Genomic DNA, 25845 nt, shown 5'->3' with positions numbered 1-25845 from the left:
TAGATTAAAGACATTCAACAAATTTTTAAGCAAATTTTTATTATCTACTTTTTCAGAGGGGTTATGGGTTTTGCTATATTTATGTTGGCTTTCTAAAAGCTCTTGATTACCTAAATAGACAATGAAGCTTCATAATTATAGAAAAATAACAGCAATTATTAATGTCTTCTGTAAATAGAAATAAAAGATAAAGACCCAATGCATAATTGGCACATGTAATTATAGGTAAACTCAGCATGAGGCAAATATTCTCCTAAACCCAATTGATTCTCTGATGTATACTACTTTATATAATGTTCCAAAATTTGGTTGACATTGTCTACCTGTTGGATGGAAACTGAAGAAAACTGTAGCATCTGGTATCAAACTGATTGCAATACACTTTCTAGAATTTGGAGATACCTGTGTCCATCTAACAAAGTCAATATTCCCTGTTAATCCATATAATCTTATAGCATGACTGGTAAATAAATGAGCTAATTCTCAAATTGATGGTTACTGAGAAAAAGGAACAAAATGAGCCATTTTACTGAAATGGTCACACCATAACCTAAATCATAGAAATACCTATAAACTCTGGCAAATTAACAGTAAAATCCTGGAAAATCTCAGTCCATGTATTATCAGGCATGGATAAGAAAATGATAGTTTGGGCAAATTCTGTAAGATTGTGACCTAGCACATGATGCACAAGAATCATCATGGATTTGGCATCTTGTGAAATTTAGACCAACAAAATGATCTATCAATGATTTCAATAATTTTTATTATCCATGTAAATCATTACGATTCTTACTATACACATAAGAAAATCACTCTTTTGTGCTGGACTGGCAGCCTTTTCACACAGCTGATCCTCGTTAGTATAGTGGTGAGTATCCCCGCCTGTCACGCGGGAGACCGGGGTTCAATTCCCCGACGGGGAGGCTGCAATTTTTATTTCTCCAATATTCCAATTTAACACAATGAAAAACTAAATGATCAACATGTTATAACATGCATAAAAATCAACAGAAAACTATCCTAAATAAAGTTGTGTACTTTAAAAACAACACACAAATCCATTCAAATAGTATAGCATGTATAGAAAACAAAATGTACCAACTGTAATAATATACTTCTATAGCTATTTCTTTTATTTCTCCAATATTCCAATTTAGATACTTCGGAAAAAATATATGATAAAAATGGTATGACATGGATAAAAGAATAAAAAATTACCAGAAATGGAATTGTGCAAATCAAAACACACAAATCCGTGGAACTGGAACAGCATATATATACATACAAACAAAATGTACCAACTGGAATAATGTACTTGTGTAACTCTTTCTTGTCTATATATGGCTATGGAATAAATCAGAAGGATTTGGCATTTTGTGTAGAGTTACACATACTTAATTTTTTTACATGTCTAAATAGAATAGAGGCAGGGAGGTTGGCCCATTGCTGTATGACACCTTTGGAAGGAAAAGTGCATACAATGTCTAGGGCATCACAAAACAATGTCCAGAGTTGTTTTGACATTCCTAGCCTTGAAAAAACACATTGATGTGCCCCATTCTCAATGACAGTATTGGTCATGTGACTTCTGAAGCAATCTTCTTGTAAAGTTTTAGCCTACCTCAATGAGAAAAACAAGATAGGCTGAACGCTATGCATACACTCTGATGTGGGTCCTTAACACCCACATTTAATTTTACAATGTTTAGTAGAATTGATTTTTATTTTTTAACAAGCTTTTCATTTACATACCATTGGCAAGCACCCAAAAATGTTCCTAGGGCAGGATCTAGACCAATTAGAGCATGGGGCAACAAGTCCTTTTGCAGCTTTGCTTAAAAAATAAAACTATACAGTTTTCTTTGTATACTAAATAAATATAGACATGACCTATATGGCGGGTTCTCTTAAATGGGGTACATCTGAAGAAATTGATCCTCCCTGGGCAGATGGTGTCTTCAGTTGGTATTCAATGTTAATATAGGAAATTCTATGGCCTAAAAGATGTGATTGTGCAGAAATATAACCAATTTCATCGTCATACAACAGAGGTTTAACCAGTGTTGTACCCCCTGTGTGTCACCTCCTAACCCATATATCTGCCAGCCTCATGCTCCCTGTGTCCACGTCACATGTATCCTGTAATACTTCTGCCTTGTGACCCCTACGTCACCTCCTGCACCCTGTGATTTTACAGCCAAGTGCCCACCTCTGTCATTCCAGACTTGTGCCCCAGGTAACCTCCTGGCCCCTCTTTCTTTCCAGCAACATGCCCCATGTCACTCATGCCTCATTTTCTCTGTGACCCCTCAATCCTCCTTTCCCCATGTCCATTTCAGTCTTGTGCTCCCTGTGTTCCCTCTGCACATGCTTCCTGTGTCATTCAAGCCTTATGTCCCCTGAGTCACATCCTGCCCCCATGTGTTTCCAGCCACATGCCTCTTGTCAATCCAGCCACCTTTCCACTGTGTCCCATCCAGTCTCCTACTCACTGTGTCCCCTCAAGCCCCATGCTTCCTGTGTCCCCTCCAGTCACACCCTATCCTGTGTTATGCCAGCCTTGTGCTCCTTGTCACCTCCTGACCCCTGTGTCTTTCTGGCCACATGCAACCTGTCAATCCAGCATCCTGCTCCCAGGATTTTTCTAAAATCCTGCCTCCTAGGCCACCTTCTTCCCCCTGTGTCTTTCCAGCCACAACATCTGTAGCCTTATCCACCCATGTGTCTATCCAGTAATCTCATTCCCCTGCATTTCTCCAACTGCTTCATCCCCCTGTCTGTCTCCAGCAGCCTCATCACTCCCTTGTGTAAAAACAGCAAACTCATCATGCCATCTTTGGCTCAACAGCAGCCTTATCCCCATTGTGGCTCTGCAGCAGACTCAGTCCACCCCTAATGCCTCTACATTTCTACAGCAGGCCTCTTCCCCTTCCCTATGTCTATCTGTCTTCAGTTCCCCATCACTCCAGCTTCCCTATACCACTCCAGTTCTCTTCCACCTGTAACTCCAGATCCTTCATGTCAATCTAGTCTCTAACATCTCACTCCAGCTCCAGCCCCTCCGCTGTCCCACTCCAGCCCCCATGTGCCAATCCAGCTCTCCTGTGTCTCTCTGGTTCCCCACCATCTTGTCACTGCAGCACGCATTGTGTCACTCCAGCCCCAGCTTGCCACAAACCTACCTTCTTGGGCTTCTGCCTGCAGTGCCATGCCTCTTCTCTGTGTGGCTTTTCTGTTCTGCTCAGTCTGCTGCCCTCCAATGCTGTGAGTGACATTAAAATGTCATGCATGTTTTCTCACCAGGTGACAAGAAGATATGCCATCATATTCTATGTTCCTAACTTTATATGTTTTTATGATTCCTTCTCCTCTTAGTGCCTGTGGCCTGGTGATTTCTACAGCAAAGCAGGCACCAGACCCCCTTATTGCTGGGCCTGGGAGGTGGAACCATGCATAAGGCTGAGATGCCGATTTGATTGCATCTGCACCCTTCCAGGTTACAGCAGTCTGGGCAATGGCCCTGTCAGCCCACCTCTTTAGTCGCTCCTGAATATTCCTCAGGACTATATCAGCTATAAAGGCTTTAGAGCTAGCCTTTGTCTCTAATATAATAGATTAAAGACATTCAACAAATTTTTAAGCAAATTTTTATTATCTACTTTTTCAGAGGGGTTATGGGTTTTGCTATATTTATGTTGGCTTTCTAAAAGCTCTTGATTACCTAAATAGACAATGAAGCTTCATAATTATAGAAAAATAACAGCAATTATTAATGTCTTCTGTAAATAGAAATAAAAGATAAAGACCCAATGCATAATTGGCACATGTAATTATAGGTAAACTCAGCATGAGGCAAATATTCTCCTAAACCCAATTGATTCTCTGATGTATACTACTTTATATAATGTTCCAAAATTTGGTTGACATTGTCTACCTGTTGGATGGAAACTGAAGAAAACTGTAGCATCTGGTATCAAACTGATTGCAATACACTTTCTAGAATTTGGAGATACCTGTGTCCATCTAACAAAGTCAATATTCCCTGTTAATCCATATAATCTTATAGCATGACTGGTAAATAAATGAGCTAATTCTCAAATTGATGGTTACTGAGAAAAAGGAACAAAATGAGCCATTTTACTGAAATGGTCACACCATAACCTAAATCATAGAAATACCTATAAACTCTGGCAAATTAACTGTAAAATCCTGGAAAATCTCAGTCCATGTATTATCAGGCATGGATAAGAAAATGATAGTTTGGGCAAATTCTGTAAGATTGTGACCTAGCACATGATGCACAAGAATCATCATGGATTTGGCATCTTGTGAAATTTAGACCAACAAAATGATCTATCAATGATTTCAATAATTTTTATTATCCATGTAAATCATTACGATTCTTACTATACACATAAGAAAATCACTCTTTTGTGCTGGACTGGCAGCCTTTTCACACAGCTGATCCTCGTTAGTATAGTGGTGAGTATCCCCGCCTGTCACGCGGGAGACCGGGGTTCAATTCCCCGACGGGGAGGCTGCAATTTTTATTTCTCCAATATTCCAATTTAACACAATGAAAAACTAAATGATCAACATGTTATAACATGCATAAAAATCAACAGAAAACTATCCTAAATAAAGTTGTGTACTTTAAAAACAACACACAAATCCATTCAAATAGAATAGCATGTATAGAAAACAAAATGTACCAACTGTAATAATATACTTCTATAGCTATTTCTTTTATTTCTCCAATATTCCAATTTAGATACTTCGGAAAAAATATATGATAAAAATGGTATGACATGGATAAAAGAATAAAAAATTACCAGAAATGGAATTGTGCAAATCAAAACACACAAATCCGTGGAACTGGAACAGCATATATATACATACAAACAAAATGTACCAACTGGAATAATGTACTTGTGTAACTCTTTCTTGTCTATATATGGCTATGGAATAAATCAGAAGGATTTGGCATTTTGTGTAGAGTTACACATACTTAATTTTTTTACATGTCTAAATAGAATAGAGGCAGGGAGGTTGGCCCATTGCTGTATGACACCTTTGGAAGGAAAAGTGCATACAATGTCTAGGGCATCACAAAACAATGTCCAGAGTTGTTTTGACATTCCTAGCCTTGAAAAAACACATTGTTGTGCCCCATTCTCAATGACAGTATTGGTCATGTGACTTCTGAAGCAATCTTCTTGTAAAGTTTTAGCCTACCTCAATGAGAAAAACAAGATAGGCTGAACGCTATGTATACACTCTGATGTGGGTCCTTAACACCCACATTTAATTTTACAATGTTTAGTAGAATTGATTTTTATTTTTAACAAGCTTTTCATTTACATACCATTGGCAAGCACCCAAAAATGTTCCTAGGGCAGGATCTAGACCAATTAGAGCATGGGGCAACAAGTCCTTTTGCAGCTTTGCTTAAAAAATAAAACTATACAGTTTTCTTTGTATACTAAATAAATATAGACATGACCTATATGGCGGGTTCTCTTAAATGGGGTACATCTGAAGAAATTGATCCTCCCTGGGCAGATGGTGTCTTCAGTTGGTATTCAATGTTAATATAGGAAATTCTATGGCCTAAAAGATGTGATTGTGCAGAAATATAACCAATTTCATCGTCATACAACAGAGGTTTAACCAGTGTTGTACCCCCTGTGTGTCACCTCCTAACCCATATATCTGCCAGCCTCATGCTCCCTGTGTCCACGTCACATGTATCCTGTAATACTTCTGCCTTGTGACCCCTACGTCACCTCCTGCACCCTGTGATTTTACAGCCAAGTGCCCACCTCTGTCATTCCAGACTTGTGCCCCAGGTAACCTCCTGGCCCCTCTTTCTTTCCAGCAACATGCCCCATGTCACTCATGCCTCATTTTCTCTGTGACCCCTCAATCCTCCTTTCCCCATGTCCATTTCAGTCTTGTGCTCCCTGTGTTCCCTCTGCACATGCTTCCTGTGTCATTCAAGCCTTATGTCCCCTGAGTCACATCCTGCCCCCATGTGTTTCCAGCCACATGCCTCTTGTCAATCCAGCCACCTTTCCACTGTGTCCCATCCAGTCTCCTACTCACTGTGTCCCCTCAAGCCCCATGCTTCCTGTGTCCCCTCCAGTCACACCCTATCCTGTGTTATGCCAGCCTTGTGCTCCTTGTCACCTCCTGCCCCCTGTGTCTTTCTGGCCACATGCAACCTGTCAATCCAGCATCCTGCTCCCAGGATTTTTCTAAAATCCTGCCTCCTAGGCCACCTTCTTCCCCCTGTGTCTTTCCAGCCACAACATCTGTAGCCTTATCCACCCATGTGTCTATCCAGTAATCTCATTCCCCTGCATTTCTCCAACTGCTTCATCCCCCTGTCTGTCTCCAGCAGCCTCATCACTCCCTTGTGTAAAAACAGCAAACTCATCATGCCATCTTTGGCTCAACAGCAGCCTTATCCCCATTGTGGCTCTGCAGCAGACTCAGTCCACCCCTAATGCCTCTACATTTCTACAGCAGGCCTCTTCCCCTTCCCTATGTCTATCTGTCTTCAGTTCCCCATCACTCCAGCTTCCCTATACCACTCCAGTTCTCTTCCACCTGTAACTCCAGATCCTTCATGTCAATCTAGTCTCTAACATCTCACTCCAGCTCCAGCCCCTCCGCTGTCCCACTCCAGCCCCCATGTGCCAATCCAGCTCTCCTGTGTCTCTCTGGTTCCCCACCATCTTGTCACTGCAGCACGCATTGTGTCACTCCAGCCCCAGCTTGCCACAAACCTACCTTCTTGGGCTTCTGCCTGCAGTGCCATGCCTCTTCTCTGTGTGGCTTTTCTGTTCTGCTCAGTCTGCTGCCCTCCAATGCTGTGAGTGACATTAAAATGTCATGCATGTTTTCTCACCAGGTGACAAGAAGATATGCCATCATATTCTATGTTCCTAACTTTATATGTTTTTATGATTCCTTCTCCTCTTAGTGCCTGTGGCCTGGTGATTTCTACAGCAAAGCAGGCACCAGACCCCCTTATTGCTGGGCCTGGGAGGTGGAACCATGCATAAGGCTGAGATGCCGATTTGATTGCATCTGCACCCTTCCAGGTTACAGCAGTCTGGGCAATGGCCCTGTCAGCCCACCTCTTTAGTCGCTCCTGAATATTCCTCAGGACTATATCAGCTATAAAGGCTTTAGAGCTAGCCTTTGTCTCTAATATAATAGATTAAAGACATTCAACAAATTTTTAAGCAAATTTTTATTATCTACTTTTTCAGAGGGGTTATGGGTTTTGCTATATTTATGTTGGCTTTCTAAAAGCTCTTGATTACCTAAATAGACAATGAAGCTTCATAATTATAGAAAAATAACAGCAATTATTAATGTCTTCTGTAAATAGAAATAAAAGATAAAGACCCAATGCATAATTGGCACATGTAATTATAGGTAAACTCAGCATGAGGCAAATATTCTCCTAAACCCAATTGATTCTCTGATGTATACTACTTTATATAATGTTCCAAAATTTGGTTGACATTGTCTACCTGTTGGATGGAAACTGAAGAAAACTGTAGCATCTGGTATCAAACTGATTGCAATACACTTTCTAGAATTTGGAGATACCTGTGTCCATCTAACAAAGTCAATATTCCCTGTTAATCCATATAATCTTATAGCATGACTGGTAAATAAATGAGCTAATTCTCAAATTGATGGTTACTGAGAAAAAGGAACAAAATGAGCCATTTTACTGAAATGGTCACACCATAACCTAAATCATAGAAATACCTATAAACTCTGGCAAATTAACTGTAAAATCCTGGAAAATCTCAGTCCATGTATTATCAGGCATGGATAAGAAAATGATAGTTTGGGCAAATTCTGTAAGATTGTGACCTAGCACATGATGCACAAGAATCATCATGGATTTGGCATCTTGTGAAATTTAGACCAACAAAATGATCTATCAATGATTTCAATAATTTTTATTATCCATGTAAATCATTACGATTCTTACTATACACATAAGAAAATCACTCTTTTGTGCTGGACTGGCAGCCTTTTCACACAGCTGATCCTCGTTAGTATAGTGGTGAGTATCCCCGCCTGTCACGCGGGAGACCGGGGTTCAATTCCCCGACGGGGAGGCTGCAATTTTTATTTCTCCAATATTCCAATTTAACACAATGAAAAACTAAATGATCAACATGTTATAACATGCATAAAAATCAACAGAAAACTATCCTAAATAAAGTTGTGTACTTTAAAAACAACACACAAATCCATTCAAATAGAATAGCATGTATAGAAAACAAAATGTACCAACTGTAATAATATACTTCTATAGCTATTTCTTTTATTTCTCCAATATTCCAATTTAGATACTTCAGAAAAAATATATGATAAAAATGGTATGACATGGATAAAAGAATAAAAAATTACCAGAAATGGAATTGTGCAAATCAAAACACACAAATCCGTGGAACTGGAACAGCATATATATACATACAAACAAAATGTACCAACTGGAATAATGTACTTGTGTAACTCTTTCTTGTCTATATATGGCTATGGAATAAATCAGAAGGATTTGGCATTTTGTGTAGAGTTACACATACTTAATTTTTTTACATGTCTAAATAGAATAGAGGCAGGGAGGTTGGCCCATTGCTGTATGACACCTTTGGAAGGAAAAGTGCATACAATGTCTAGGGCATCACAAAACAATGTCCAGAGTTGTTTTGACATTCCTAGCCTTGAAAAAACACATTGTTGTGCCCCATTCTCAATGACAGTATTGGTCATGTGACTTCTGAAGCAATCTTCTTGTAAAGTTTTAGCCTACCTCAATGAGAAAAACAAGATAGGCTGAACGCTATGTATACACTCTGATGTGGGTCCTTAACACCCACATTTAATTTTACAATGTTTAGTAGAATTGATTTTTATTTTTAACAAGCTTTTCATTTACATACCATTGGCAAGCACCCAAAAATGTTCCTAGGGCAGGATCTAGACCAATTAGAGCATGGGGCAACAAGTCCTTTTGCAGCTTTGCTTAAAAAATAAAACTATACAGTTTTCTTTGTATACTAAATAAATATAGACATGACCTATATGGCGGGTTCTCTTAAATGGGGTACATCTGAAGAAATTGATCCTCCCTGGGCAGATGGTGTCTTCAGTTGGTATTCAATGTTAATATAGGAAATTCTATGGCCTAAAAGATGTGATTGTGCAGAAATATAACCAATTTCATCGTCATACAACAGAGGTTTAACCAGTGTTGTACCCCCTGTGTGTCACCTCCTAACCCATATATCTGCCAGCCTCATGCTCCCTGTGTCCACGTCACATGTATCCTGTAATACTTCTGCCTTGTGACCCCTACGTCACCTCCTGCACCCTGTGATTTTACAGCCAAGTGCCCACCTCTGTCATTCCAGACTTGTGCCCCAGGTAACCTCCTGGCCCCTCTTTCTTTCCAGCAACATGCCCCATGTCACTCATGCCTCATTTTCTCTGTGACCCCTCAATCCTCCTTTCCCCATGTCCATTTCAGTCTTGTGCTCCCTGTGTTCCCTCTGCACATGCTTCCTGTGTCATTCAAGCCTTATGTCCCCTGAGTCACATCCTGCCCCCATGTGTTTCCAGCCACATGCCTCTTGTCAATCCAGCCACCTTTCCACTGTGTCCCATCCAGTCTCCTACTCACTGTGTCCCCTCAAGCCCCATGCTTCCTGTGTCCCCTCCAGTCACACCCTATCCTGTGTTATGCCAGCCTTGTGCTCCTTGTCACCTCCTGCCCCCTGTGTCTTTCTGGCCACATGCAACCTGTCAATCCAGCATCCTGCTCCCAGGATTTTTCTAAAATCCTGCCTCCTAGGCCACCTTCTTCCCCCTGTGTCTTTCCAGCCACAACATCTGTAGCCTTATCCACCCATGTGTCTATCCAGTAATCTCATTCCCCTGCATTTCTCCAACTGCTTCATCCCCCTGTCTGTCTCCAGCAGCCTCATCACTCCCTTGTGTAAAAACAGCAAACTCATCATGCCATCTTTGGCTCAACAGCAGCCTTATCCCCATTGTGGCTCTGCAGCAGACTCAGTCCACCCCTAATGCCTCTACATTTCTACAGCAGGCCTCTTCCCCTTCCCTATGTCTATCTGTCTTCAGTTCCCCATCACTCCAGCTTCCCTATACCACTCCAGTTCTCTTCCACCTGTAACTCCAGATCCTTCATGTCAATCTAGTCTCTAACATCTCACTCCAGCTCCAGCCCCTCCGCTGTCCCACTCCAGCCCCCATGTGCCAATCCAGCTCTCCTGTGTCTCTCTGGTTCCCCACCATCTTGTCACTGCAGCACGCATTGTGTCACTCCAGCCCCAGCTTGCCACAAACCTACCTTCTTGGGCTTCTGCCTGCAGTGCCATGCCTCTTCTCTGTGTGGCTTTTCTGTTCTGCTCAGTCTGCTGCCCTCCAATGCTGTGAGTGACATTAAAATGTCATGCATGTTTTCTCACCAGGTGACAAGAAGATATGCCATCATATTCTATGTTCCTAACTTTATATGTTTTTATGATTCCTTCTCCTCTTAGTGCCTGTGGCCTGGTGATTTCTACAGCAAAGCAGGCACCAGACCCCCTTATTGCTGGGCCTGGGAGGTGGAACCATGCATAAGGCTGAGATGCCGATTTGATTGCATCTGCACCCTTCCAGGTTACAGCAGTCTGGGCAATGGCCCTGTCAGCCCACCTCTTTAGTCGCTCCTGAATATTCCTCAGGACTATATCAGCTATAAAGGCTTTAGAGCTAGCCTTTGTCTCTAATATAATAGATTAAAGACATTCAACAAATTTTTAAGCAAATTTTTATTATCTACTTTTTCAGAGGGGTTATGGGTTTTGCTATATTTATGTTGGCTTTCTAAAAGCTCTTGATTACCTAAATAGACAATGAAGCTTCATAATTATAGAAAAATAACAGCAATTATTAATGTCTTCTGTAAATAGAAATAAAAGATAAAGACCCAATGCATAATTGGCACATGTAATTATAGGTAAACTCAGCATGAGGCAAATATTCTCCTAAACCCAATTGATTCTCTGATGTATACTACTTTATATAATGTTCCAAAATTTGGTTGACATTGTCTACCTGTTGGATGGAAACTGAAGAAAACTGTAGCATCTGGTATCAAACTGATTGCAATACACTTTCTAGAATTTGGAGATACCTGTGTCCATCTAACAAAGTCAATATTCCCTGTTAATCCATATAATCTTATAGCATGACTGGTAAATAAATGAGCTAATTCTCAAATTGATGGTTACTGAGAAAAAGGAACAAAATGAGCCATTTTACTGAAATGGTCACACCATAACCTAAATCATAGAAATACCTATAAACTCTGGCAAATTAACTGTAAAATCCTGGAAAATCTCAGTCCATGTATTATCAGGCATGGATAAGAAAATGATAGTTTGGGCAAATTCTGTAAGATTGTGACCTAGCACATGATGCACAAGAATCATCATGGATTTGGCATCTTGTGAAATTTAGACCAACAAAATGATCTATCAATGATTTCAATAATTTTTATTATCCATGTAAATCATTACGATTCTTACTATACACATAAGAAAATCACTCTTTTGTGCTGGACTGGCAGCCTTTTCACACAGCTGATCCTCGTTAGTATAGTGGTGAGTATCCCCGCCTGTCACGCGGGAGACCGGGGTTCAATTCCCCGACGGGGAGGCTGCAATTTTTATTTCTCCAATATTCCAATTTAACACAATGAAAAACTAAATGATCAACATGTTATAACATGCATAAAAATCAACAGAAAACTATCCTAAATAAAGTTGTGTACTTTAAAAACAACACACAAATCCATTCAAATAGAATAGCATGTATAGAAAACAAAATGTACCAACTGTAATAATATACTTCTATAGCTATTTCTTTTATTTCTCCAATATTCCAATTTAGATACTTCAGAAAAAATATATGATAAAAATGGTATGACATGGATAAAAGAATAAAAAATTACCAGAAATGGAATTGTGCAAATCAAAACACACAAATCCGTGGAACTGGAACAGCATATATATACATACAAACAAAATGTACCAACTGGAATAATGTACTTGTGTAACTCTTTCTTGTCTATATATGGCTATGGAATAAATCAGAAGGATTTGGCATTTTGTGTAGAGTTACACATACTTAATTTTTTTACATGTCTAAATAGAATAGAGGCAGGGAGGTTGGCCCATTGCTGTATGACACCTTTGGAAGGAAAAGTTCATACAATGTCTAGGGCATCACAAAACAATGTCCAGAGTTGTTTTGACATTCCTAGCCTTGAAAAAACACATTGATGTGCCCCATTCTCAATGACAGTATTGGTCATGTGACTTCTGAAGCAATCTTCTTGTAAAGTTTTAGCCTACCTCAATGAGAAAAACAAGATAGGCTGAACGCTATGCATACACTCTGATGTGGGTCCTTAACACCCACATTTAATTTTACAATGTTTAGTAGAATTGATTTTTATTTTTTAACAAGCTTTTCATTTACATACCATTGGCAAGCACCCAAAAATGTTCCTAGGGCAGGATCTAGACCAATTAGAGCATGGGACAACAAGTCCTTTTGCAGCTTTGCTTAAAAAATAAAACTATACAGTTTTCTTTGTATACTAAATAAATATAGACATGACCTATATGGCGGGTTCTCTTAAATGGGGTACATCTGAAGAAATTGATCCTCCCTGGGCAGATGGTGTCTTCAGTTGGTATTCAATGTTAATATAGGAAATTCTATGGCCTAAAAGATGTGATTGTGCAGAAATATAACCAATTTCATCATCATACAACAGAGGTTTAACCAGTGTTGTACCCCCTGTGTCACCTCCTACCCCATATATCTGCCAGCCTCATGCTCCCTGTGTCCACGTCACATGCATCCTGTAATACTTCTGCCTTGTGACCCCTATGTCACCTCCTGCACCCTGTGATTTTACAGCCAAGTGCCCACCTCTGTCATTCCAGACTTGTGCCCCAGGTAACCTCCTGGCCCCTCTTTCTTTCCAGCAACATGCCCCATGTCACTCATGCCTCATTTTCTCTGTGACCCCTCAATCCTCCTTTCCCCATGTCCATTTCAGTCTTGTGCTCCCTGTGTTCCCTCTGCACATGCTTCCTGTGTCATTCAAGCCTTATGTCCCCTGAGTCACATCCTGCCCCCATGTGTTTCCAGCCACATGCCTCTTGTCAATCCAGCCACCTTTCCACTGTGTCCCATCCAGTCTCCTCACTGTGTCCCCTCAAGCCCCATGCTTCCTGTGTCCCCTCCAGTCACACCCTATCCTGTGTTATGCCAGCCTTGTGCTCCTTGTCACCTCCTGCCCCCTGTGTCTTTCTGGCCACATGCAACCTGTCAATCCAGCATCCTGCTCCCAGGATTTTTCTAAAATCCTGCCTCCTAGGCCACCTTCTTCCCCCTGTGTCTTTCCAGCCACAACATCTGTAGCCTTATCCACCCATGTGTCTATCCAGTAATCTCATTCCCCTGCATTTCTCCAACTGCTTCATCCCCCTGTCTGTCTCCAGCAGCCTCATCACTCCCTTGTGTAAAAACAGCAAACTCATCATGCCATCTTTGGCTCAACAGCAGCCTTATCCCCATTGTGGTTCTGCAGCAGACTCAGTCCACCCCTAATGCCTCTACAGCAGGCCTCTTCCCCTTCCCTATGTCTATCTGTCTTCAGTTCCCCATCACTCCAGCTTCCCTATACCACTCCAGTTCTCTTCCACCTGTAACTCCAGATCCTTCATGTCAATCTAGTCTCCAACATCTCACTCCAGCTCCAGCCCCTCCGCTGTCCCACTCCAGCCCCCATGTGCCAATCCAGCTCTCCTGTGTCACTCTGGTTCCCCACCATCTTGTCACTGCAGCACGCATTGTGTCACTCCAGCCCCAGCTTGCCACAAACCTACCTTCTTGGGCTTCTGCCTGCAGTGCCATGCCTCTTCTCTGTGTGGCTTTTCTGTTCTGCTCAGTCTGCTGCCCTCCAATGCTGTGAGTGACATTAAAATGTCATGCATGTTTTCTCACCAGGTGACAAGAAGATATGCCATCATATTCTATGTTCCTAACTTTATATGTTTTTATGATTCCTTCTCCTCTTAGTGCCTGTGGCCTGGTGATTTCTACAGCAAAGCAGGCACCAGACCCCCTTATTGCTGGGCCTGGGAGGTGGAACCATGCATAAGGCTGAGATGCCGATTTGATTGCATCTGCACCCTTCCAGGTTACAGCAGTCTGGGCAATGGCCCTGTCAGCCCACCTCTTTAGTCACTCCTGAATATTCCTCAGGACTATATCAGCTATAAAGGCTTTAGAGCTAGCCTTTGTCTCTAATATAATAGATTAAAGACATTCAAGAAATTTGTAAGCAAATTTTTATTATCTACTTTTTCAGAGGGGTTATGGGTTTTGCTATATTTATGTTGGCTTTCTAAAAGCTCTTGATTACCTAAATAGACAATGAAGCTTCATAATTATAGAAAAATAACAGCAATTATTAATGTCTTCTGTAAATAGAAATAAAAGATAAAGACCCAATGCATAATTGGAACATGTAATTATAGGTCACACCATAACCTAAATCATAGAAATACCTATAAACTCTAGCAAATTAACTGTAAAATCCTGGAAAATCTCAGACCATGTATTATCAGGCATGGATAAGAAAATGATAGTTTGGGCAAATTCTGTAAGATTGTGACCTAGCACATGATGCACAAGAATCAACATGGATTTGGCATCTTGTGAAATTTAGACCAACAAAATGATCTATCAATAATTACAATAGTTTTTATTATCCATGTAAATCATTACGATTCTTACTGTACACATAAGAAAATCACTCTTTTGTGCTGGACTGGCAGCCTTTTTACACAGCTGATCCTCGTTAGTATAGTGGTGAGTATCCCTGCCTGTCATGCGGGAGACCGGGGTTGAAATCCCTGATGGGAAGGCTACAAAATTTATTTCTGCAATATTCCAATTTAACACAATGAAAAACTAAATGATCAACATGTTATAACATGCATAAAAATCAACAGAAAACTATCCTAAATAAAGTTGTGTACTTTAAAAACAACACACAAATCCATTCAAATAGAATAGCATGTATAGAAAACAAAATGTACCAACTGTAATAATATACTTCTATAGCTATTTCTTTTATTTCTCCAATATTCCAATTTAGATACATTGGAAAAAAATATATGATAAAAATGGTATGACATGGATAAAAGAATAAAAAATTACCAGAAATGGAATTGTGCAAATCAAATCACACAAATCCGTGGAACTGGAACAGCATATATATACATACAAACAAAATGTACCAACTGGAATAATGTACTTGTGTAACTCTTTCTTGTCTTTATATGGCTATGGAATAACTCAGAAGGATTTGGCATTTTGTGTAGAATTACACATACTTAATTTTTTTGCATGTCTAAATAGAATAGAGGCAGGGAGGTTGGCCCATTGCTGTATGACACCTTTGGAAGGAAAAGTGCATACAATGTCTAGGGCATCACAAAACAATGTCCAGAGTTGTTTTGACATTCCTAGCCTTGAAAAAACACATTGATGTGCCCCATTCTCAATGACAGTATTGGTCATGTGACTTCTGAAGCAATCTTCTTGTAAAGTTTTAGCCTACCTCAATGAGAAAAACAAGATAGGCTGAACGCTATGCATACACTTTGATGTGGGTCCTTAACACCCACATTCAATTTTACAATGTTTAGTAGAATTGATTTTTTTTTAACAAGCAATTCATTTACATACCATTGGCAAGCACCCAAAAATATTCGTAGGGCAGGATCTAGACCAATTAGAGCATGGGACAACAAGTCCTTTTGCAGCTTTCCTTGAAAAATAAAACTAGTTTTCTTTGTATACTAAATAAATATAGACATGACCTATATGGCGGGATCTCTTAAATGGGGTACATCTGAAGAAATTGATCCTCCCTGGGCAGATGGTGTCTTCAGTTGGTATTCAATGTTAATATAGGAAATCCTATGGCATAAAAGATGTGATTGTGCAGAAATATAACCAATTTCATCGTCATACAACAGAGGTTTAACCAGTGTTGTACCCCCTGTGTGTCACCTCCTACCCCATGTACCTGCCAGCCTCATGCTCCCTGTGTCCACGTCACATGCATCCTGTAATACTTCTGCCTTGTGACCCCTATGTCACCTCCTGCACCCTGTGACTTTACAGCCAAGTGTCCACCTCTGTCATTCCAGACTTGTGCCCCAGGTTACCTCCTGGCCCCTCTTTCTTTCCAGCAACATGCCATGTCACTTATGCCTCCATTTCAGTCTTGTGCTCCCTGTGTTCCCTCTGCACATGCTTCCTGTGTCATTCAAGCCTCATGCCCCCTGAGTCACATCCTGCCCCCATGTCTATCCAGCCACATGCCTCGTGTCAATCCAGCCTCTTTTCCACTGTGTCCCCTCCAGTCCCCTACTCACTGTGTCCCCTCAAGCCCCATGCTTCCTTTATCCCCTCCAGTCACACCCTATCCTATTTTATGCCAGCCTTGTGCTCCTTGTCACCTCCTGCCCCCTGTATCTTTCTGGCCACATGCAACCTGTCAATCCAGTATCCTGCTCCCAGGATTTTTCTAGAATCCTGCCTCCTAGGCCACCTTCTTCCCCCTGTGTCTTTCCAGCCACGACTTCTGTAACCTTATCCACCCATGTGTCTATCCAGTAACCTCATTCCCCTGCATTTCTCCAACTGCTTCATCCCCGTGTCTCTCTCCAGCAGCCTCATCACTCCCTTGTGTAAAAACAGCAAACTCATAATGCCAACTTTGGCTCAACAGCAGCCTTATCCCCATTGTGGTTCTGCAGCAGACTCAATCCACCCCTAATGCCTCTACATTTCTACAGCAGGCCTCTTCCCCTTCCCTATGTCTATCTGTCTTCAGTTCCCCATCACTCCAGCTTCCCTATACCACTCCAGTTCTCTTTCACCTGTAACTCCAGATCCTTCATGTCAATCTAGTCTCCAACATCTCACTCCAGCTCCAGCCCCTCTGCCGTCCCACTCCAGCCCTCATGTGTCAATCCAGCTCTCCTGTGTCACTCTGGTTCCCCACCATCCTGTCACTCCAGCACTCATTGTGTCACTCCAGCCCCAGCTTGCCACAAATCTACCTTCTTGGTCTTCTGCCTGCAGTGCCATGCCTCTTCTCTGTGTGGCTTTTCTGTTCTGCTCAGTCTGCTGCCCTCCAATGCTGTGACATTGAAATTTTATGCACGTTTTGTCACCAGATGACAAGAACATATGCCATCATATTCTATGTTCCTAACTTTATATGTTTTTATGATTCCTTCTCCTCTTCGTGCCTGTGCCCTGGAGATTTCTGCAGCAAAGCAAGCACCAGACCCCCTTATTGCTGGGCCTGGGAGGTGGAACCATGTATAAAGCTGAGATGCCGATTTGATTGCATCTGCGCCCTTCCAGGTTACAGCAGTCTGGGCAATGGCCCTGTCAGCCCACCTCTTTAGTCGCTCCTGAATATTCCTCAGGACTATATCAGCTATAAAGGCTTTAGAGCTAGCCTTTGTCTCTAATATAATAGATTAGACATTCAACAAATTTTTAAGCAAATTTTTATTATCAACTTTTTTCTGAGGGGTAATGGGTTTTGCTATATTTATGTTGACTTTTTAAAAGATCTTGATTACCTAAATAGACAATGAAGCTTCATAATTATAGAAAAATAACATCAATTATTAATGTCTTCTGTAAATATAAATAAAAGATAAAGACCCAATGCATAATTGGAAAATGTAATTATAAGTAAACTCAGCATGAGGCAAATATTCTCCTAAACACAATTGATTCTCTGATGTATACTATTTTAAATATTGTTCCAAAATGTGGTCTTTATATTCTGCCTGTTGGATGTAAACAGAAAAAAAATATAGTGTCAAACTGATTGCAATACACTTTCTGGAATTTGCAGATAACTGTGTATATCTACATAAGGAAATATTCCCTGTTTAATCCATACAATTTTATAACATGACTAGTAAAAGGAAATTGCTAATTCTCAAGTTGATGGTAGAGCAAATCCTAATGGAACAGCATATATAAAGCAACATGCACTAACTGTAATAATATACTGCTGTAATCATTTCTTGCTTATATGTGGCTATGGAATAGAGAGATTTTGATGTTTTGTCGAGGTATATATATATATATATATATATATATTATTTTTTTGTTGCATGTCTTAATAGAATACAGACAAGGAGTTGTATGCTACCGATTGAGTGAATAGTGTATACATTTTTAAGGACATCACAATACAACATCTAGAGTTGTTTTGACATATCTAGAATTGAAATATCAAACTGATGGGCCACATTCTCAATTACAGTATTAGTCAAGTGACTTCTGAAGCAATCTTTGTGTAAAGTCTTGGCCTACCTTCATGCTATAAACACGTAAGACTACACACCATGCATAGACTTCTAGGGGGGTGATACAATATCCTGGCATTGCGATGCCAGCAGTCATATGACCGACTCTGGTATCCCGAAACCAAAAATCTACACAAGTTTGAGGGGTAAGTAGGCTAACCCTCTCCCCCCTACCCTAACCCTCCTGTGGTGGCATCTAGGGCTAAATCTAGGGGGTGTCGGCTATGGCTAACCACCCCCCTAGTGACTAACCCTAACCCCCCTAATGCCTAACATTGCTCCACCCAGGCCTTAATCCTAATACCCACAGAGATACCTACCTTCGGGATGCCAGCTGTCGGTGTCCCGGTGTCAATCTCCTGAGCGGTTTCCTGACCGCCTGGATTGCAAATGCATCCTACTCTTAAGGGTAAATTTAATAAAACAGAATTGGTGATGTTGCCCACAGCAAACAATCAGACGTTGTATATCATTTATCTATTGCCTTTTAGAAAATTATAAACAGCATTTGATTGGTTGCTATGGGCAACATCATAACTTCTGTTTTAGAAGCTTTAGTAAATTTACCCAAGTTGGGTCCTGAAAAACCTAAATTCCATTTTGCAATAGTTAGCAGAATTAATTTTATTTTTTTAATACAAATTATATTTATTGATTTTTTATAAACCAAAAGAAAAAAACAACATAAATGTAATCACAATTTCATGGTTTAGTGACAATTGAAAAACAATAGTAGTATGAATAAGTCAAGTGGAGGGGGGAAAGATATAAACCGAACTAGATACAGCAAGACATAAACATGTTAAATACAGACCTAAACATAAAGAAACAGATCAACTAGGAAGGGAGGCAAGTACAAATTTACAGGAAGAAGGAAGCAATAAAGGGTCAGGAAAGATAAGGTAAGGTAAAGAAAGAGGGGTAACAGGTAGGCGTGGGGGGAGCAATGGTCAACCAGTCCTATTATATGAAGCAAGCAGCATCAGCATAGTCAGTTAGAAACAGATTAATCATGGGACTAGCAAAGTCAGAGTAGCTGTGTCAGTGGGTAAAAGGCTGAAAACAGGGTTTCAAGAAGAGAGCTAGGGATGGGATGGGACAGAGGAAGTAAGGGAAATTACATGTGAAGAAAATGGGGCCTGTAATATACAGATTCCTTGTGAACCAAGTCTCACGAAAGTTACATAGTTATCATACAGAGAAAGACATAGGTCATCCAAATCCATGTAAAAGTCAATCTTGAAAAGTAAATCTTAAATGGTAGGAGGAGAGGAGGAACACCAATGTGCCAGAATAACTGCTCTGGAAGTATTAATCAGATATTTTAAAAGGTACAATTAATAACTTATGATAGGAAACGAGGAAAAATGGAAAAGTCAGAAGGTGGGGTCAGACGGTACTGCATCACTAATAATTTCAGCCGAGAACTTAAGCAGTCCTTCCCAGTAGGGTCAAAGTGCAGGACAGCCCCACAACATGTGGCGTGGAGTGCCAGCTGTGATGAACATCTCCAACAGATGTAGATAATTATGTGCACCTTACTTAGGACATCCAGACAACGGTACTAGTGAGTAAAGTTTGTACTGTGGGGGTGATTCAGACCTAATCGTAGATGTGCTAAATTTAGCACATCTACGATCAGTTTCTCTAACATGCGGCGGGACGCCCAGCACAGGGCTAGTCCACCCCGCATGTCAGGCCCTGCCCATCCCCCCTGCACAGGTGCGAAGGCATCGCACGGTGGCAATGCTTTTCTACCCGCCAAGTAGCTCCCGTTGCAGGTGGCCACGTTCACGCAGCCGTTGCAGCCCGCCCCCGCAATGGTCCGGACACACCGGTGTTGTCCAGACCGTGCCCCCATTGGCACGCCACCCCCTGCCCCGTGACCACACCAGTGCACATCGCACCAGTGAAATGCTTTCGAATCTCACTGGGTCTTACTAGGTGCGCACTCCAGAATGAGCTTCAGGCAGTGATTGCTACCGCTCTAGCGATCAGGTCTGAATTAGGCCCTGTGTCTCTATAACACAGGTACTCAGAGAAGAGGCTAATACCAATTTAAAAATTTGGCCCAACCATCAGCTCAAGGTCATGGCCTAGATCATGTTCCCATGTGTGGTTGAAAGTCAATGAGGGTGCACCTGAGCTGTCAAGGAGAAGCTGATATAATTGCGATATGGCATGTGCAAGTTGTACAAAGGGAAGCACACACTCAAAGGGGGTGAGCTCCCTTAAAGTAGGCACAACCAGGTAACCAGCGTATAATGAGATTTATGGTAAGAACTTACCATTGTTAAATCTTTCTGCGAGGTACACTGGGCTCCACAAGGATTAACATTGGGGGTTTAGAGTAGGATCTTGATCCGAGGCACCAACAGGCTCAAAGCTTTGACCTTCTTCCCAAGATGCATAGCGCCGCCTCCTATATCACCCCGCCTCCGTGCACAGGAGCTCAGTTTTGCTAACCAGCCCAATGCAGTAGCAGGTAAAAAAGATGACAACCGTTAGTAGCCACGTACACCACACTCTCCCAACAGGGGAAAGTGTCAGTGTCTAATGCCATACTAAACCACAGAAGCAGAGTGCATCAGGGTGGGCGCCTTGTGGAGCCTAGTGTACCTCGCAGAAAGAGATTTAACAATGGTAAGTTCTTACCATAAATCTTGTTTTCTGCTGCGGGGTACACTGGGCTCCACAAGGATTAACATCGGGGATGTCCTAAAGCAGTTCCTTATGGGAGGGGACGCACTGTAGCAGGCACAAGAACCCGGCATCCAAAGGAAGCATCCTGGGAGGAAGTATCAAAGGCATAGAACCTTATGAACGTGTTCACTGAGGACCATGTAGCGACCATGCACAATTGTTCAAGGGTCGCACCACAGCGGGCCGCCCAAGAAGGTCCAACAGACCGAGTAGAATGGGCTTTAATGGTAGCAGTAGCTGGAAGGCCAGCCTGTACATAAGCATGTGCAATTACCATTCTCATCCATCTGGCCAAGGTCTGCTTGTTAGCAGGCCAGCCACGTTTGTGAAATCCAAACAGTACAAAGAAAGAATCAGACTTCCTAATGGAGGCAGTTCTCTTCACATAGATATGGAGAGCCCGTACCACATACAAAGACCGCTCTTTTGAAGACGACTCAGGAGAACTAAAGGCCGGAACCACAATCTCCTGATTAAGGTGGAAGGAAGACACCACCTTGGGTAAATAACCCGGACGCGTTCTAAGAACCGCCCGGTCACGGTGAAAAATCAGATAGGGGGACTTACAGGATAAGGCACCCAAGTCCGAGACCCTTCTAGCTGAAGCGATAGCCAGCAAAAACAAAACCTTAAGGGAAAGCCACTTAAGGTCTGCAGATGCAAGAGGATCAAACGGAGACTCTTGCAAGGCCTCCAGAATCACCGACAGATCCCAAGGGGCCACGGGTGGTACATAAGAAGGCTGAATCCGCAACACACCCTGAGTGAAAGTATGAGCATCCGGTAGGGTAGCAATCTTTCTCTGAAACCAAACCGACAAGGCAGAAATGTGAACCTTGAGAAAGGCCAGACGAAGGCCTAAGTCCAGGCCCTGTTGTGGGAAGGCCAACAGTTTGGCCGTACTAAACTTGAAAACGTCATGATTATGAGACGCGCACCAAGTAAAGTAAGAATTCCAGACCCTATGGTAGAACCGAGCAGAAGCCGGCTTACGGGCCTTCAACATAGTTTGAATGACCGCCTCAGAAAAACCCTTGGCCCTCAAGACGGAAGCTTCAAGAGCCATGCCGTCAAAGCCAGACGGGCCAAGTCCTGGTAAACACAAGGGCCCTGAACAAGAAGGTCTGGTCATTGTGCAAGTAGAAGGGGACGATCTAGCAAGAGGCCCTGTAGATCGGAGAACCAGTGGCGTCTGGGCCACGCTGGAGCGATCAGAAGTAGGATTCCTGTTTCTTACTTGAACTTCCTTATTACTCTGGGCAGGAGTGACACCAGAGGGAACATGTACGGCAGCCGAAAGTTCCATGGAAATGCCAGAGCGTCCACGAACACTCCTTGAGGATCCCTTGTCCTTGCTCCGAAGACCGGAACCTTGTGATTGTGTCGAGACGCCATCAGGTCCACATCTGGAAGGCCCCACTTGTCCACGAGAAGGTGAAACACCTCTGGATGGAGGCTCCACTCTCCGGCGTGTACGTCCTCACGACTGAGAAAGTCTGCTTCCCAGTTTAGGCCCCCCGGAATGAACACTGCGGATATGGCTGGCAGATGGCGCTCTGCCCACTGAAGAATCCGTGATACTTCCCTCATTGCCATGCAGCTTCGAGTGCCGCCTTGATGATTGATGTAAGCCACCATGGCGGCGTTGTCCGATTGTACTAGAATAGGTCTGTTCTGTATCAAATGCTGGGCCAGGTTCAGTGCATTGAACACTGCCTGCAGTTCCAGAATGTTTATCCGTCATCAGCAGGACCCATTGGATATCCAGAAGGGACGACCCCTGCTCAATCGATGGTACTGAAGTCACCAGCTCAGTGACAGACGGACCTCCGGAGACAAGGAGATCATGTGAGATCTGATCCGGTGAGGCAGGCCGTCCCACTTGGCAAGAATTAACTTCAGCAGAGGGCGAGAATAGAATTGAGCATACTCCACCATGTCGAAAGCCGACACCATGAGACCTAGCACTTGCATTGCCGAATGTATCGACATTTGCGGACGAGATAGGAAGCATCGAATCCTGTCCTGAAGCTTCAGGAGTTTCTCCTGAGACAAGAACAACCGCTGGTTGCGAGTGTCCAATAACGCTCCCAGGTGCACCATGCTCCGAGCAGGAACCAGGGAAGATTTCTTCCAGTTGACTAGCCACCCGTGGGCTTTCATGTACTGGACAGTCAGATCTAGATGATGCAGGAGAATTTCTGGGGAATTTGCCAGGATCAACAAATCGTCCAGGTATGGCAGGATCCTGACCCCTAGACGGTGGAGTACCACTGTCATTATCTCCATTACTTTGGTGAAAACTCGCTGAGCCGTTGTCAAACCAAAAGGTAATGCCTGAAATTGGTAATGAAGGTTGCCCACTGCAAACTTCAGGCACTGCTGATGTGACATTGCAATAGGAATATGCAGGTAGGCATCCTGTAAGTCCAGGGAGACCATATAGTCCCCAGGCTCCAAGACAAGAACAATAGAGTGTAGAGTTTCCATACGAAACTCAGAGACCCTCACATACTTGTTCAAGGACTTGAGATTGTGAATGGGCCGCGAGGACCCGTTCGGTTTCGGGACTAGAAACAGTGGTGAATAGTACCCCTTGCCTCTCTGAGTCAGAGGCACCTGTACTACCACTCCTGTGGTCAGGAGGGATTGTACTACTGAAGGAAGAGTGTTTGCCTTCACCGGGTCCAAAGGGACATCTGTCAGGCAAAATCAATGAGGGGGACATTTATTGAAGGATACTGCATAACCTCGAGTGACGACTTCCCTTACCCAGGTATTCCTGGGCAAAAACCTAGAAGCCGCCCCCCCCCCCCACCCTGGGATCCATTAGGGGGTGGCCCACCCCATCATGCGGCAGGCTTGTCAGTTTTGGAAGCAGGCTGATGGGTAGCCCAGGCTCGCTTTGGTCTGGGCTTGGCAGGTTTGGAAGTACAAGCTTGTTTCGGGTACGCCTGACCTTTTGCTTTTCCTGGAGGATGAAAGGGCAGAGAAAGTACTTTTAGCCTTCGGTGCAGAAGGAGCCGTACTTGGTAGGCAAACTGTTTTAGCAGAAACCAGGTCAGCCACAATCTTATTGAGGTCTTCTCCAAAAAGAATGTCTCCCTTAAAAGGAATCACCTCCAAGGTTTTCTTAGAATCCATATACACCGACCAGGGCCAATATTTACAAAAAAATCGAGTTTGTCCGATTTGTGTTTATTTTTCAAAGTCCCAATCCGGGAATTCACTAAGCACAAATCTCGGCAGTGTCTGGTCTATTCGTAATGGATTTAACGGCAAAGTTCTGAAATACGAATGAATAGACCATCGGTCAAACGCGGCTGTTATTTCATACAATACGGGTATTCACTATTCATTCGTATTTGGGTGTTAGTCTCTGAGTGCTCAAGTGCAGGTCTATTTATTTGCGAATCCTTAAAAAATTCAGCAAAAAATAGACCTGCTTTTTCCAGTCTGGTTTGGATAACCATGCACGGATCAGTGAGATCTGTGCATGGTTATCTATGGGAAAGGGTGTGTTTAGTGTAAAAACAGGAAAAATAAATGCGTGGGGTCCCCCCTCCTAAGCATAACCAGCCTCGGGCTCTTTGAGCCGGTCCTGGTTGAAAAAATATGGGGGGGAAAATGACAGGGGTTCCCCCATATTTCACCAACCAGCACCGGGCTCTGCGCCTGGTCCAAAAAATACGGGGGACCCATACGCTTTTTGTCCCCTGTATTTTTTAAACTAGCACCGGGCTCCACTAGCCATGTACATAATGCCACAGCCGGGGGACACTTATTGTGGTCCCGGTGGCCCTGGCATTACATACCCAACTAGTCACCCCTGGCCGGGGTACCCTGGAGGAGTGGGAACCCCTTAAATCAAGGGGTCCCCCCTCCAGCCACCCAAGGGCCAGGGGTGAAGCCCGAGGCTGTCCCTCCCATCCAAGGGCGGCGGATGGGGGGCTGATAGCCAAGTGTAAAAAAATCAGAATATTGGTTTTAGTAGCAGTACTACAAGTCCCAGCAAGCCTCCCCCGCAAGCTGGTACTTGGAGAAGTCAGGAGTCAGGGGGGGTCCTGGCAGTCGGGGAAAGGGGTCCCATGTGTAAACATGGGACCCCTTTCAGTGCGTGGTCGGGTTTCCGTTTTTTTGTTTTGCCAAGTATGTGGATTATACAAAGAAGACAAGCAACACTGGATTATATGAGTATAATTTTTTTCACAGGTACCCCGAGGATTCTACATGGAGAAGAGGACCGAGCCTCGTGTGAACATAGGTAAGTATGTATGTTTGGAGGTGTGCATGCATGTAATAAACTTATACTGTCACGGTGTGTGTGTCCTGTTTTTTGTTGGGTATTTTTTTAGTAGTAGTACTACAGGTACCAGCGGGCCCGGTTTTCCACCGCATGCTGGTACTTGTGGTTCTCCAAGTACCAGCTTGCGGGGGAGGCTTGCTGGGACTTGTAGTACTGCTACTAAAAACAATATTCACATTTTGTAAACAAGGCTATCAGCCCCCCATCCGCCGCCTTGGATGGGGTGGACAGCCTCGGGCTTCACCCCTGGCCCTTGGGTGGCTGGAGGGGGGGAGAACCCCTTGATTTAAGGGG

The 25845-nt window shown here is 42.8% G+C and overlaps 1 protein-coding gene and 4 non-coding genes across 5 annotated transcripts in view; all 5 read left to right on the top strand.

The window, feature by feature from the left end:
• UBC (ubiquitin C) overlaps positions 1-25845 on the top strand; it is a 246704-nt gene that overhangs the window by 104265 nt on the left and 116594 nt on the right.
• On the top strand, positions 855-926 carry TRNAD-GUC (transfer RNA aspartic acid (anticodon GUC)). The gene has a single exon. It is a non-coding gene; the product is annotated as a tRNA-Asp (tRNA).
• On the top strand, positions 4469-4540 carry TRNAD-GUC (transfer RNA aspartic acid (anticodon GUC)). Its single transcript has one exon. It is a non-coding gene; the product is annotated as a tRNA-Asp (tRNA).
• On the top strand, positions 8082-8153 carry TRNAD-GUC (transfer RNA aspartic acid (anticodon GUC)). The gene has a single exon. It is a non-coding gene; the product is annotated as a tRNA-Asp (tRNA).
• On the top strand, positions 11695-11766 carry TRNAD-GUC (transfer RNA aspartic acid (anticodon GUC)). The gene has a single exon. It is a non-coding gene; the product is annotated as a tRNA-Asp (tRNA).

The sequence above is a fragment of the Pseudophryne corroboree genome, chromosome 1, assembly GCF_028390025.1.
Source record: "Pseudophryne corroboree isolate aPseCor3 chromosome 1, aPseCor3.hap2, whole genome shotgun sequence".
Lineage (NCBI taxonomy): Eukaryota > Metazoa > Chordata > Amphibia > Anura > Myobatrachidae > Pseudophryne > Pseudophryne corroboree.
This window is presented reverse-complemented; position numbering and strand designations above follow the sequence as displayed.